Genomic DNA, 16,127 nt, shown 5'->3' with positions numbered 1-16,127 from the left:
ACAAAGTTGATTTAATATTTAGAAATAATGTAATTCATCCCATAATAGAATGAAAACCAAAAACCGTATGATCATCTTGATAGATAAACATAAACCATCAGACAAAATCCAACATCCATTTCTTGTTAAAACGTTTCTTTAAGTTTTTTTATTTATTCCGAGAGACAGACAGAGAGAGCAAGTGGGGGAGGGGCAGAGAGAGAGGGGGGAGAGAATCCCAAGCATCCTCCACGCTTGGCGTGAACCCGGGCTGGAACTCACAAACAGTGAGATCATGACCTGAGCTGAAACCAAGAATCGACGCTTAATCTATTGAGCCACCCAGGAGCCCCCAGTGTCCATTTCTGATTAAAACTATTAGCAAAGTCGGAATTGAAAGGAAATTCTTCCATATGATAAAGACCATCCATGAAAAACTTGCAGCTAACATCATACTTCAAGGCGAAAGACTAGAGAAGGAATCACTCATATGTGCTCTGACCACTTCTGTTAAACATGGGGCTGGATGCTCTGACCAGTGCGATGAGGCCATGAAAAAAATGAAACGTATCCAGGTTGGAAAAGATCTAACACTGTCTTTATTCACAGACTCCATGACTGTCTAAATAGAAAAACTCATGGGACCTATGAAAAAGCTGCTAAAACTCATGAGTGAGTTTAGCAAGCCTGCAGGATACAAGTAAACAAAAATCAATCGAATTCCTATATGCTATCAGTGGGCAAAAAACCCTAAAAACTGAACACTTAAACGGCAATATGATTTACAATAGTCTTAAAAATATTTGCCACCTATGGGTAAGTCTGACAACGGTAAACTGAGCACTATAAAGTGCCCCGGAGAGACAGCCCGGAAAACTGTGATAAGTGGAGAGCCACGCTGTACCCACGGGTCAGGAGACTCCACCTTGTTGAGATGTAAATTCTCCCCAGGCTGATCTAAGGATGCAACACCACCCGAACCCAAATCACAGCTGGCTTGGGGGTAGAAACTGACAAGTAACTCGAGATTCCGACGGAAATGCAAATAACCTATTGTAGCCAAGCAACCTTGTAAAAGGACAACAAACAACAAAAGACCACTAACCCGATCGAAAGTAGTTAACATGTAGTGATTAAGAAACTGCCATTGGTATCAAAATAAGCGAGTAGATCAATGGAGCAGAAGGGAGAGGACACAAATAGACTGACGCATTCGATTTCTGACCCGTGAGAAGGCAGTTCACGGAGGAGAAAGAAGAGAGCCTTTTCGAAGAAACAAGTCTGGAACAACTGGACCTACAGGTGTGAAAAACGAAAAAGAGAACTGTGGTCCGTTGTTTGCACTGTATACAAAAAAAAAGCCCCCCTCAAAATGTTCCATAGATGTAAAGGCAAAGTTATAAAACTACACACACACACACACACACACACACACACAGACTTCTGGAAGGAAATAGGATTTGTGATGCTGTTGAGCAAAGATTTCACAAATACCTCTCTAGGAAAGGTGTCTGTCGAGGAAAGGTGGCTGTCTGGGAAAGAAAAGTTCGACAAATGTGACACCCTTCAAAATGAATAGCTCCGCTCTTCCAAAAGTCGGTGTTGAGAGAGTGAAAACACGAGCTGCAGGATGAGGAAAAATATTTGCAAACCGTACCTTTGATGAAGGATTTGTATCCAGAATATACGACGAGCTCTTGAAACTCAAAACGGAACACTAACCACGAGAAGCAACCCGGCAGAAAACCGGGTAGAAGATTTTGCAGGTGCTTGGCCAAAGAAGATGGAGGGTTGGCAAAGAACCACGAAATCCTAACTAAAACCGCAACAAGCCACGCCAGCCCTCCCCTGTCAGAAGGACCCGGACTAGAGGCTGATCACTCCCATTTGGGTGAGGGTGTGGAGGGGCTAGAATCCCACAAAGTGCTGGTTGGGATCGTAAGGTTGGCACAGCCGCCTCGGAAAAGAGCTTCACAGATTCTTATAAAGTTTAACATCCGCTTAGCATGTGCTCTAGCCATCCACCTGCCGACACATATCCAAGACAGATGGAAGTATACGTCCCCGCAAGGACTTACGCCTGAACGTTCACAGATTTGCTTTGCGAAGAGCCCAAACCTGGAACAGCTCAGACGTCCATCAGCGGAGGCTGATGCAGAGACAACTTGGGGTGTGTCCGTGCAACTGGGCTCTACTCTGCAATGGAAGGGATGACCCCCTGGTGTGTGTCACGACACGGATGAGACTCCGAATAATCATGCTGAGTGGAAGAAGCCGAGCAAATGAACAGACAAAACCCTATGTGCTGCTTGCCTCCGTTTATGCGAAATGCCTTGAAATGCGAACTGATCTATGAGAATAGCACAGATCAGTGGTTGCCTACGAGTCGGGGGGGGGGGGTGCCTTTGGAGGGAGGGTTACAGAGGGATACAGGGAAACTTTTCTAGGGGCTGCATGTGTCCACTGTCTTGACTTCGATGATGGTATAACAGCAGTGTCCACATGTCAAAATGCACCAAACTGTACGTGCTAATGAAGTTCTAAATTTCAATCTCAGCTGTCCCGGCTGCCTGTGACCTTTCCAGACGGCGGAGCTCCAGCCCAGCGGCCGTAATAAGATTGCTCCGCGAGAATAGATGTTTAAGAGAGGAAGCAGCATATGAGGAAGGTGCAAGCTTTTGTTCATTTTGCATTGACCCTGCAACTTATGGTTGAGTGCCGCCTAGGTGTCAGGCTCTGTTCTGGGCACCAGGGGATAGATGTGGCTGTGAAGAAACCCGACAGAGTCCCCATCCCCCAGAGTGACATGGCAGTGCCACGTTGCGGTCTCAGACGGCCCATCAGGCACACGGGGAGTGTGTGAGACGGTAGTGAGTATACAGAGAGGAAAAAGCAGGGATGGGGAGGGAGAATCTCGGGGGGAGTTGCTGTTTCTTTTCTTTTTTTTTTTTTAATTTTTTTTAACGTTTATTTAATTTTAAGAGAGAGAGACAAAGCGAGGGGAGGGGCAGAGAGAGAGGGAGACGCAGAATCCGAAGCAGGCTCCAGGCTCTAGGCTGTCAGCCCAGAGCCCGACGCGGGGCTTGAACCCACAAACCGTGAGATCATAACCTGAGCTGAAGTCGGACGCTCAACCCACTGAGCCACCCAGGTGCCCCTGGAGTTGTTATTTCAAAGTAAGGGCCCCGGGCAGGTCTCTGGAAGGTGATGGCTGAGCAGACACCTGAAGTGATCGAGTACAGGCTCAGATGATCTGGAAGGGTTGAAAACCAGCTCCTGTTCAAGCCTGCGTTTTCTTTTTTCTTTTTTCTTTTTTTTTAATTTTTTTTTGACGTTTATTTATTTTTGAGACAGAGAGAGACAGAGCATGAACGGGGGAGGGGCAGAGAGAGAGGGAGACACAGAATCGGAAACAGGCTCCAGGCTCTGAGCCATCAGCCCAGAGCCCGTCGCGGGGCTCGAACTCACGGACCGCGAGATCGTGACCTGAGCTGAAGTCAGACGCTCAACCGACTGAGCCACCCAGGCGCCCCCAAGCCTGCGTTTTCTTTTCCCTTTGGACGTGTTCAGAACGCAGCAATGATTTCCAAGTCTCTTCTTCCCAGTCTCGCTGCCTTCCCACCGCGCTTTGAAGCAAGCCTTCCCGGCACCTGTTGATGTTTTCGGCATCATAAGCTCAGGGGCTCAGGCCTGGCCACGCCTCTCCCGCCAGCTGGGTGACTCTGAGTGGGTCACTGCGCGTCCCTGAGCCTCATTCTCCTCCTCTGTGCAAACAGAGATGCTAACACGTCACTCACTCATCCAACAAGTGTGAGCTGAGCAGTTATTAGGTGACTGGCCGTGCGTGAGGTGCTGGGGACGTGGTGGTGGATAGGACAAGGTCACGGCCTTCCCCGAGTCTGTCCAGCCAGGCACGCTGACTTGGACAGACCACCAGGGTGATGGGTGTTTTAAACAAGACGCGTAGGGGCCACGGGAGCATAAGGAGGGAGTCAAGCTAGCTCTGGACGTCAGATGATGCTTCCCGGAAGGGACGTGTAAAAGGGATCTAAAGGGGTTAGCCAGACAGAAGAACAGGGACAGCATGTACGTGTGCAAGTGGCAGAGAAGGGAAGGGTTCTGGGAAGCAGGAACTGTCAGGTAAAGACCCTGAGGCAGAACCAACACTGCTACTTTTCAGGGAACTGGGAAAGGCCGGGACCAGCTTTGCTGGAGTCGCATGTTTGTGTCACAAGGTCACGAACGTCAACTATGATCACCGGCGACAACCCGGCTCCCTCCCTGGGCTGCCTCACACACGTGACTCCTTTTCTTTCCTTCCTGGAGCTCTGAGCCACCCCCGGTGTGCAGGACACGGTCCCTGCACCTGTCACCCGTCTAGGAATCTGAGGTCCTGTCGTTGCCTGTAATCTACACACACCACGCTGGGCAAGCACAGACTCTTGTGTTCTTTCTGTAGATGAGGAAGCTGAAGTCTTGGAATTAATAGCAGCTCCCATCAGTCAGTTCAACAAATGCCAACCGATTGCTACACAGAGCAGCTTCTGGGCGGATCCGGCCCGGACGCGCGATAAGAAAGCGGCTCGTGCCGAGGAAGTCTCCAGCACTTACATCCGACGTGGGCATCTCAGCTTCCTGTAAGGAGCCCTCACTTTCCAGCACCCACAGCTCTTACGGGGACCTCCTAAAGGAGCCGACACGCCCGCCCCGCCCCGGGGCCACTACTCATCCTTGTAACCTGATGGGGTGCAGGATCAGAGTGTCAACAACCCTGGGTTCTAATCCTGGCTCCATTGCCTACGAGCTCCTGAATCTGCATGCATCACTCAACTAGGGCACCTCAGTTTTCCATCTGCAAATGGGAATGGCATTAGCACGTACCTTGCGGAGCTGACGTGAGACACAAATGGATTATGACACGTGAGTGCTAGAGCAGCCCCAGGCACACGGTGGGCCTGGCATTGGCTCCTCGCAGCATTCCTTCTGGGCGGAGGGCCGGGGCATGGTGGCGGGGACAGCTTATGCACGGCTGCCGTCAGGGCAACGAGTGCTCTCCCAGGACCTTCCCCGGTGTCCCCGGGGCCACTGCCAACCCCAGCTGTACCGACAGCTCGAGGCTTTTGCTGGGCCACATGTAAACTCTTCCTGCCATGCCCACGTTGCACAAGTGAGGTAGGCAGTGCAGAGCTTAGAGGCTCTGACAGTTGAAATTCTCAGTCCAATGTCAACTGGGAACTTTGTTCTCCCTTTGCACGCATCTGCCCCCTTAGCGAGCATTGGTCTCCACCAGAGACAGATACCTGGACGCGGACGAGAGAACATTCTGGGCTAATCAAGATCTCCTCACCCCACCCCATTTCCTCATACTGTTGCCCGAACAGGCAGCAACATTCAACATGCATGGTGGTCACCTCTCAATCATCTGCAGAGATCAGAGTTAAAGTGGAAGTAACTGACTTCCGAAATAATCTCTTAAAAACCATAGAAGGCATAGTTTTCCTTATTACATCTTTATTTTCTTATTACATCTTTATTTTCTTATTACTTTTATTTTTTTTTAAGTAGGCTCCATGCCTAGTGTGGGACTTGAACTCACAATCCTGAGATCAAGAGTTACCTGTTGTACTGATTGAGCCGGCCAGGCGTCCCGTTGCATTTTTATTTTAGTTCCAGCATAGTTAACATTCAGTGTTATATTAGTTTCAAGTGTATAATAAGGTGATTCAACACCTTCCATACAACACCCAGTGCTCATCATGACAGGTGCACTCCTAAATCCCCATCACCTACCTCACCCGTCACCCCCCACCTCTCCCTTCCGGTAGCCCTCAGATTCTTCTCTATAGTTAAGAATCTCTTTCTTAGAGGCGCCCAGGTGGCTCAGTCGGTTGAGCATCTGACTCTTGATTTTGGCTCAGGTCATGATCCCAGGGTCATGGGATCAAGCCCCGCATAGGACTCCACACTGAGCATGGAACCTACTTGAGATTTTCTCTCTCTTGGGGCGCCTGGGTGGCTCAGTTGGTTAAGCATCCAACTCTTGATTTGGGCTCAGGTCATGATCTCAAGTTCGTGGGATTCAAGCCCCACATCAGGTTCTATGCTGACAGTGCAAAGCCTGCTTGGGTAACTCCTTCCCTCTCTCTGTCTGCACCCCCCCTCCCACTCGCTTGCTCTCTCAAAACAAATAAAATAAAAAAAAAGATTCTGTCTCTCTCCCTTTGCCCTCTCCCCCACGCACACACTCTCTCTCTAAAATTAAAAAAACAACAAAGAGTCTCTTGGTTTCTCTCTTTTTTTCCCCCTTTGCTCATTTGTTTTCTTTCTTAAATGCCACATGAGTGAAATCATATGGTATCTGTCTTTCTCTGACTTACTTTGCTTAGCATAAAACATTCTAGCTCCATCCACATCGTAAATGGCAAGATTCCATTCTTTTTTCTGGCTGAGTAATATTCCATTGTATATATACCACATCCTCTGTATCCATTCGTCAGTTGATAGACATCTGGGCTCTTTCCATGATTTGGTTATTGTAAATAATGCTGCTGTAAACATAGGGGTACATGTATCCCTTTGAATTAGTGTTTTTGTATTCTTTGGGTAAATGCCCAGTAGTGCAAATCCTGAATCACAGGGTAGTTGTATTTTTAACTTTTTGAGGAACCTCCCGAGCGGCTGTACCCATTTGCATTTCCCCCAAGAGGGCAAGAGGGTTCCTTTTCCTTCACATCCTCGCCAACTCTCATTGTTTCTCGTGTTTTAGATTTTAGCCATTCTGACAGGTGTGAGGTGGTATCTCTTTGTAGTTTTGACTTGCGTTTCCCTGATGATGAGTGATGTTGAGCATCTTTTCATGTGTCTGTTGGCCATCTGGCTGTCTTCCCTGGAGAGATGTCTGTTCATGCGTAGAAGACACAGTTTTAAATCCAAAGGTTTTAACTAACTGCACGAGGCAAACTTTGAGAGGGTCGTAAGTGCTTCTGGAATCTGGGAGTTGGGAGGATTCTGAATGTAAATAATAGAGTTGGCAAAAAAAATATTATGAATAAAACCCAGATTTCTGGGGCGCCTGGGTGGCTGAGTCGGTTAAGCATCGGACTTCGGCTCAGGTCATGGTCTCGTACTTTGTGAGTTTGGGCCCTGCGTCGGGCTCTGTGCTGACAGTTCAGAGCCTGGAGCCTGCTTCCGATTCTGTGTCTCCCTCTCTCTGTCCTTCCCCTGCTTGTTCTCTATTACTCTCAAAAATAAATAGACATTTAAAAAAGGTGGGGGCACCTGAGTGGCTCGGTCAGTTAATCATCTGACTTCGGCTCAGGTCATGATCTCGCGGTTCGTGAGTTCGAGCCCCGCGTCGGGCTCTGGGCTGACAGCTCGGAGCCAGGAGCCTACTTCCGATTCTGTGTCTCCCTCTCTCCCTGCCCCTCCCCTGCTCGTGCTCCGTCCCTCTTTTTCTCAAAAAGAAATAAACATTAAAAAAAAAACCTAAAAAAAAAAAAAAAAAAGAAAGAGAAGGGATTTTGCTTTCACGGGCCCATCTCTGGAAAACACTCAGCTCCGTTCTCCAAGGTCCTTCCTCCACACACACCCCTGGCCTTGGCTTCCAGAGGTGCAGCTCTCAGGGAAGCGTGGCCCCCGGTTTCAGTCTCAGAGCTCGCGCAGCCAGGGCGTCACAGGAGCTGGGAGCCCAGGCGAGCCCACGGACCCCTCCTTGCCCATCCACCCTCATGGCTCACCAGCAGGGCCGAGGGAATTCACACCCTTCGCAAAATTCAGAAGCTGCAGTGCAAACCACCGGCATGTCCTGGACATTTCATTGGGTGTTCCCCGCATCGAATCCGGAATAGATGCGGACGAGGGGCCGTAAATGTGCGGTGGAAGCCGACTGGGTGCCGGCAGATACCCCAAGACCCAGCTCGACTGGCAGGTCATTCCCTCCAAGTGCTCTTCCCGTAGGGCACAGAGCCTCTGGAGCATCCAGACCAGTCCTGCCACCCTGCCCCCTTCTGCTCGGGTGTCTCCTCCCACCGTCTCCCCACCTGCACTAAAATCCCTTCGTGCCCAGGCTGCACCCTTCCTTCAGCTTGCCCGCCCTGTCCCAGCACTCCGGGCTCAGATGCACCCTCTATCCTTGGTGATGTTTCCCTGGTGGTCCCCAGAAAGAGGGGGGCCCTTCACAATGGCCTGGAGACGACCCTGTACGGTCCCGGTGGATGTCTGCTCTCCACTAGAGTAAGCGCCCCTCGTTCATTCATCTCCTGGACCAACACTTACTAAAGATCTATGTGGGTCAGGACGCAACGGCACGTATCAACGGTTGAAAGCATAAATGAATGGTGATGCCAACTGCAGACCGATGAAGTCAGGATGACGTAGTGGGAAGAAGTGAGACAGACATGCGTCAGACACCCAGCTCTGGAATCTTCTCAGCCGGGTCACCCTGAGGGAGCTACTTGATTTATCTGACCTCATACGTAAGTGGGAATAACAGTATCTACCTGTGACATCTACCACTATGTAACTCCCCAGAGTTCTGAGGGGCAAACGAGGATCTATGTGGAAGAAAGGCACACAGAAGGACCTAGCTTTCTCTCCCTGCAAGAAAAAAGGCTGGGCCATATCTGGTCCACTGGCCACATGAGAATTTGGCAGAGATTTTGAGCTGCCCACCTAAGCCATTTCTCCCCTTCTATCTCACTAGAGAATCTCAATTTGGGGGATACCTGCTAAAAATGACATTTCCCAGGCTGCCTGGGTGGCTCAGTCGGTTAAGCGTCCGACTCTTGGTTTGGGCTCAGGTCATGATCTCGTGGTTCGTGACATCGAGCCCTGCATTGGGCTCTGTGCTGTCCGTGTGGAGTTTGCTTGGGATTCTCTCTCTCTCACTCTATCTCTCTGGCCCGCCCCCTCCCCTGCTCGTACTCTCTCTCTCTCTCAAAATAAATAAATAAACTTTTGGGGCGCCTGGGTGGCTCAGTCGGTTGGGTGCCGACTTCGGCTCAGGTCACGATCTCGCGGTCCGTGAGTTTGAGCCCCGCATCGGGCCCATGTGCTGACAGCTCAGAGCCCGGAGCCTGTTTCGGATTCTGTGTCTCCCTCTCTCTGACCCTCCCCCATTCATGCTCTGTCTCTCTCTGTCTCAGAAATAAATAAACATTAAAAAAAAAAATTAAAAAAAAAATAAATAAATAAATAAACTTAAAAAAAATTTAAGAAGTTTTTTTTAATGTTTATTTATTACTGAGAGACAGAGAGACACAGAGCATGAGCAGGGGAGGGGTAGAGAGAGGGGAGACACAGAATCCGAAGCAGCTCCAGGCTCTGGGCTGTTAGCCCAGAGCCCGATGCAGGGCTCGAACTCACGAACCGTGAGATCATGACCTGAGCCAAAGTCGGTCGCCTAACCAACTGAGCCACCCAGGCGCCCCTGAAAAAAAAATTTTTTAATGGCATTCCCCAACGTCCCTTGTAGCTGAGGTGGTCATGTGACTCGGCTCTCGCCAACGATCTGTCAGCAGACGGCACGAGGTGGGGCTTCTAGAAAAGTGCCTCAAACTGGTACGTTTTGTTCTTCTAATTCCTTCTGCTCTCAGTCTAGAATGAAGATGGGAAGATCTGAGCGCGGCAGCCCTCTCACCCTCTCAGGACCATGAAATAACTGCGGGGGTGGGAGCCAGGCACCTGGCATGGCTGAGCTCAGAAGTGGCATTGGTGACGCGGAGCTCCCGTCCCAGCCTGGACTGCCCACTTCCGGACTGCGTATAACCCCCCAAAAAAACTAAACTCTCGTTTTCTTTTCTTTTATTAAAAAAAAATTTTTTTTAATCTTTATTTTTGAGAGAGAGAGAGACAGAGTGTGAGCGGGGGAGGGGGCAGAGAGAGAGAAGGAGACACAGAATCTGAAGCAGGCTCCAGGCTCTGAGCTGTCAGCACGGAGCCTGACACGAGGCTGGGACCCACGGACCGCGAGATCATGACCTGAGCCGAAGTCGGACGCTCAACCGACTGAGCCACTCAGGCGCCCCAAACTCCTATTTTATTTAAATCACTAATATCTGGGTTTTTCTCAGTCTCTGAAACTATGATTGTCTACAGAGCAATCACATCTCCCTATGCAGTCCACGGTGCAAGAATTGGTAAGAAGACTTAATTTTATGATTTATGATTGTTATGGGAAGTGGGTTTTAGATACTCATAAACCAGGAAGATGATTAGAATGCAAATTATGGAAACTATTTTCTTTATCCCAACTCTCTGATTTTAGATACCATTTTTGTACTCTGAGCTGATTACAGAGGCAAGAGAGGCAAATTTTAACAAATTTGGAAGCTCCTGAAAAGCACAAGGGGAAAAAACAAAGAAAGAAAAGAGGGGCGCCTGTGTGACTCGGTTGAGTGTCTGATTTTGGCTCAGGTCATGATCTCACGGCTCATGAGTTTGAGCCCCGCGCCGGGCTCTGTGCTGACAGCTCAGAGCCTGGAGCCTGCTTCAGATTCTGTGTCTCCCTCTCTCTCTCTCTGCCCCTCCCCCGCTCATGCTCTTCTCTCTGTCTCTCAAAAATGAATAAATGTTAAAAAAATTTTTTTAATAAAAAAAATAAAAGAAAATCATCTGTAAAGAACTCTCCAGGGACAAGTCATTTTTCACACCGATAAAAGGAAGTAGGACTCCTTGGAGACATGGCTGATTCTAAGACTGGGCCAGTTTCCACGATGGGCCAGGAGAATCTTGTGGTGCCAGAAAGGAAGCAACTGCACCAAAACAAACAAACACACCCGCAATGATGGGGGGGTATGTCAAAGGGACACAGGAGCCAACGGAAATAGGTCCCTGTGGCCAGAGCTGGAACAGTTTGACCAACAAAATAAATACAGGAGCACTGGGTTCTAACCCAAAGTCTAAAATAAATATCATGAGTCCATAGGGATATTAAGACATACTCAAAGAAACAAGTAAGTGGGAGAGAAGAGATAAATCTCCCAGCACAAGAACTCCAAATAACTTATACGAACACCCCACCTTCCAAGAGCACCACTGTCCACTCCCTAAGTGTGGTCTGTGCCTAGTGACTTTCTTCCAAAGGGTACAGTATGGAAGGGGCAGAACAGTGACTCTCTCTAGTGGAGAATCCTGCCAAGCCCTCCCCTCCTCCAGGCAGGCGAGGGCAACATGAACAGCGATAAGTCGAGTGGATGGTATCTCCCCTTGACGTGATGTGATGAAGCGGTATTTTACCCCTGTGGTCTTCCTCTCAAGAAACCATAGCCTCAGTCTAATCATGACAAGACCATCAGGAAAATTCCAACAGAGAAAAATTCTACAAAATATCAGACCGGTGCTCAAAACTGCCACAGCCATCAAAAACAGATGAACATAGGGAAGGGAAACAAAAATGATATAAAAACAGGGAGGGGGACAACACATAAGAGACTCTTAAATATGGAGAACAAACAGAGGGCTACCGGAGGGGTTGTGGGAGGGGGGCTGGGCTAAATGGGGAAGGGGCACTAAGGAATCTACTCCTGAAATCATTGTTGCGTTATATGCTCACTAATTTGGATGTAAATTAAAAAAAATTAAATTAAAAAATACATAAAATAAATAAACATCAAAATAATAAAACAAATAAGGAAAATCTAAGAAACTGTCACAGCCAAGGGGAGTTTAAAGAGACATGATGATGGCAAGTTATGTGATATCCTTGAGTGAAAAAAAAGAACAGAGCCTCAGTGACGTTTGGGACAACGTAAGGCAGATCAGGTGGCACTGAAGCTCCCAAAGGAGAGGAGAAGAAAGGGGGACAAAAAATTATTTGAAGGTATAAAGACCGAAATGTTTCTAATAGTTGATGAAAACTGTACACGTCCCCCAAAGGCCAGCAAACCCCAAGGAGAAAACCACACAAGGGCAGCCATGGCCAAATTGCTGAAAACCTCTGATTAAAAAAAAAAGAAGAAGAAAAGAAAAAAAGAGGCTGCTCTTACATTAAAAAATTTTCAAACAGGCAGAGGGGAAAAAAATACAGATTATGGAGAGGACCACTAAACCAACACAACAAACGTTTTGTCAGAACCAGTGGAAGCCAGAAGACAGAGGGATATCGTTAGAGTAGCGAAAGAGAAAATTTTAAATGCTGCAAACCTAGAATTATACTCAGTAAAAATATTTTCGAAAATGAGGGCAACAGACTTTTGACATAAAGGGTGAGAAGATTCATCACCAAGCAAACTTGCACTAGAAGAAATGTTACAGACATTATGTAGAGGGAAAATGATACAAGATGGAAATATGGATCTACATTTTTTTAAAAGCATCAGAAGTTGTAAATATTGCATGAACACAAAATACAATTTTCTCATTTTATTTATTAAAAATTTTAAAAATGTTTATTTTTGAGAGAGAGAGAACGTGTGAGTGGAGGAGGGGCAGAGAGAGAAAGAAAGAGAGAGAGAGAGAGAGAGAGAGAGAGAGAGAGAGAGAGAAACAGAATCGGAAGCAGGCTCTAGGTCTGAGCTGTCAGCACAGAGCCCGATGTGGGGCTCAAAGTCACGAACCATGAGATCATGACCCGAGCCGAAGTTGGACGCTTAACTGACTGAGCCACCCAGGCGCCCCCAAAATACAATTTTCTCATTTTAAATCTCATTAAAAGATAACTGCTTCTGAAAAGTAAAATGATATTGGTGTATATGGGAGTTGAACACAGATAGAAGCAAAATGTGGCAAATAGCATCAGAAAGGATGGAAAAGGGAATCCTAGGTATACAGTATAAGATTCTTATATTATTCGTGAAGGCAGATAGGACTATTTGAAGGTGGAAAATCATTAGCAAAAGAGTATATTGTAAACCCTTGGGCAGCCTCTAAAAAAAGACATACAGAAATTCAATAGAGAAGATAAAACTGAATCATAAAAGATGCCCAACTCAAAAGAAGGCAGGAATGGAGGAAAAAGAGAGTAACAGATTAAAGACTGAAAAACCAAACAGCAACTCGGTAGACTGAAGCAGTCACAGCTGTATCAAAGAAACACATGAAATAGAATGGTCCACACATCCCAGTTAGAATTCAGAGACTGTTGAAATTCACGGTCTGCGGGGAGCCAGTGTGGTTCATCTCCTGGGGCTGGGGGAGGAAACCCCTTTCCCTGAGGACAATTCCCAAATGAAGGTGAACTCGGTGGTAGCGGTCAGTGTTGTGGTTGTCCGTGGTGTGGCGGCTGGCATTGCCTTTGGTGAGCGAGGGCCAGAGAAGCAAGGGCGCGCACAAGGCAGGGACGGGACCGGTCCTTCTCGCTCCCTACCTGCAGCTGCGTGTTGGAGAATGGAAGTCAATGAAAAGCCTAAGCAACTGTCTCTACTTCTGGTCCACCCTCCACAAGGCCTTTACCTTCCTGAAACAAATTGGATAACGGCACTCCTCTGTTTAAAAACTTTCTAGGACAGGGGTACCTGGGTGGCTCAGTCAGTTAAGCATCCACCTCTTGCTTTCGGCTCAGGTCACGATCCCATGGTTTGTGAGACTGAGCCCCACATCGGGCTCTGTGATGATAGTGCAGAGCCTGCTTGGGACTGTCTCTCTCCCCCTCTCTCTGCCCCTCTCCTGCTCTCACACTCTCTCTCTGCCTCTCAAAACAAATAAACAAACACTAAAAAACCTTTTTAAATAAATAAAAACTTCTAGGGCGCCTGGGTGGCTCAGTCGGTTGAACGCCCGACTTTGGCTCAGATCATGATCTCGCAGCCTCTGGGTTCGACCCCCGCGCTGGGCTCCGGGCTGACAGCTCAGAGCCTGGAGCCTGCTTTGGATTCTGTGTCTCCCTCTCTCTCTCTCTCTGCCCTGCCCCTGCTTGTGCTCTCTCTCTCTCAAAAATAAATTAACATTAAAAAAAAAACCTTAAAAAGAAAAGCTTTCTATGACAATAATAATACCTAATGTTTATTGTGTGTTCCCTGTGTCAGGCACATTACAGGTATCATTTCATTAACTCTTTAAAATAGGTGAGGAAACAGATCCACAGATCGGTGGCTTCCCTTGGGCCACCCAGTGGATGGCAGATCCAAACCCAGATCCACCTTATCCTTTGTCATACTGTCACTCAATGGTTCCTCGGAAAGTAGGGGCTCTCTCTACAGACATAGCCAGGAAAGCAGTCAGAGGACAATTCATGGAGGTCTTAGAAGAAACAGAGAGTCTTTGGAGGTCTTTCAGCAAGGGAGTGACTTAGATATGGCTACCATGGAGCAAAGTGACTGGGGCCAGCGTGGAGGGAAGCAGGTGCTAGTTCCAACCAGGAGAGAGGTGGTGATACCCTGGCCTGGGCAGAGTAGGGGGCAGAAGAGGACACAGACGTCGAGGCTAATGCAATGACACAATCAGCACGATTCGGACACCATAGCTGGGGGCTCAGAAATGGGAAGGGGTCTAGGCTGACAGCTTGGAACCACCCGCCCAGAGAGGGGACATCCATGCGGAAACGGGTTTTATAGGAAGCTGTTGAGTTCAGGGTTGGACATGCTGAGGTTGAGACATCTACGAGGGGTCCAGGAGGAGATGTCCAGCAAGCAACAGACGTTAAGTGTCTGGAACCCAAGAAGTCTAGCCTGGAGACAAAGATTTGGGGTCATAAACATAAAGCTGTTCCCAAATATCCCTGGTCAGGTTGGCTCTCAATCCCAAATCCCGCGGCATGGTTTTCACATATCTATTTAATCCCTTGTATTTAATACTTATTTATTTTTGTGTCTGTCGACTCTTCTCAGACTAAACTCGTCATCGTAGACAGAATCCACAGGGAGCCGAGCTGCAGGCAGGTTTAGCCGTTTTCTCAATTTCATGCAGCTTATAAGTAAAGGAGCTCAAACTTGAGCTAAGTCCCCTCAATCCAAGTTCCCTGGAGCTTCTCACTCACGAGTAGGTTTCCATGTATTGTGGCAGGAACAGCCCTTCTAGCGGGGCCACTGTCTTCACCTAGAGTGTCAACAGGAATGAAATGAGCCAAAAAGCTCAATTTTGTGAGCAGGTAAAAATATAACAAAACGAAGAAGCTACACGTATCGTGTGCCAACAGGGGATTGGACCAGATAGACCTAAGAGCCACCATGCGCACTCTTTACGGCATCTTGACTCTAAGGTAGGTATTAGGACGCCTGCTTTACAGACGGAGAGGCTGAGCTTCAGAGTGGTAAAGTGACTTGCTCAGAAGTTGCCCGGCCAGGGTTTGAATCTGATCTACCTGGTCACAGAAGCACAGGCTTCCCCTAGCCTGTCTTCACGTTTGTCACGCAGTAGGTTTAGAGAAAGTACATCAAGTGATTAGCCTTTCTCTGCCAGTTACAACAGGGAGTTATTATTAGGTGGAAATGCTTTATTTTAAACAGCTTGGGCTCGTCCTGTTGTTGCCGATAGCCTCTTCAATCAACCTTCAGCCCATAATTTTGAGCTCTGTTTGAGATCCTCGTGTGCAATCTACTTTCAACCATGCATACACCTGGGAGAGTACTGTAGATGCCGGAAACTATTAGAAAGTCAGATGGGTCACCTTCAAGGGGTAGAGGAGGACACTCGCGCGGCAGGCCCACACCACAATCAAGCGCTTTATGGATCCGGTTCATCCAATCCTCCAAGGGATTTGCGTCACCATTTTGTCGGTGTGGAACATACGGCTCTGAAAGGTCAGGTGACTTACCCAGGGACACACAGCTCCCAAGTGGCAGGGCGGGACGGACTCCAGCCATCTTATACCGAAGACCATGCGTTTTCCACTCCGCTACCCTCTGCGCGAAAATCACTGTTCTCTGTCCTTTCTCCGCTCACCGGGCCTTCTGATGGGAAAGCTGGCCCCATCAACTCTCCTCTCCTACATCTGAACTGCTTGCTCGGGCATCTCCACGAATGCAGCGACATGGCCACGTGACGGCTCGTGATGGAGGTACGACCCCCAGCAAAGGTTCACCACGTGACATGCCTGCTGGTGGGAAAGTGCGAAGACTTGGCTTTCTGGTCGCCAACCCACAAAATGTCTCGTGGCAGATAAGGGTTTGGACGTTGGGAGATCTGGTTGCCAAACCAGGCCCTTCCCCTGTAGTGGTGTGATTAAACTCTCTGAGTCTCAGCTTCCTTGGTCGTGACCGGGGAGTAGTGATGCC

This window comes from Panthera uncia, chromosome B1 (assembly GCF_023721935.1).
Source record: "Panthera uncia isolate 11264 chromosome B1, Puncia_PCG_1.0, whole genome shotgun sequence".
NCBI classification, from domain to species: domain Eukaryota; kingdom Metazoa; phylum Chordata; class Mammalia; order Carnivora; family Felidae; genus Panthera; species Panthera uncia.
The sequence above is the reverse complement of the archived record's forward strand: the minus strand, read 5'-3'. Positions refer to the sequence as shown.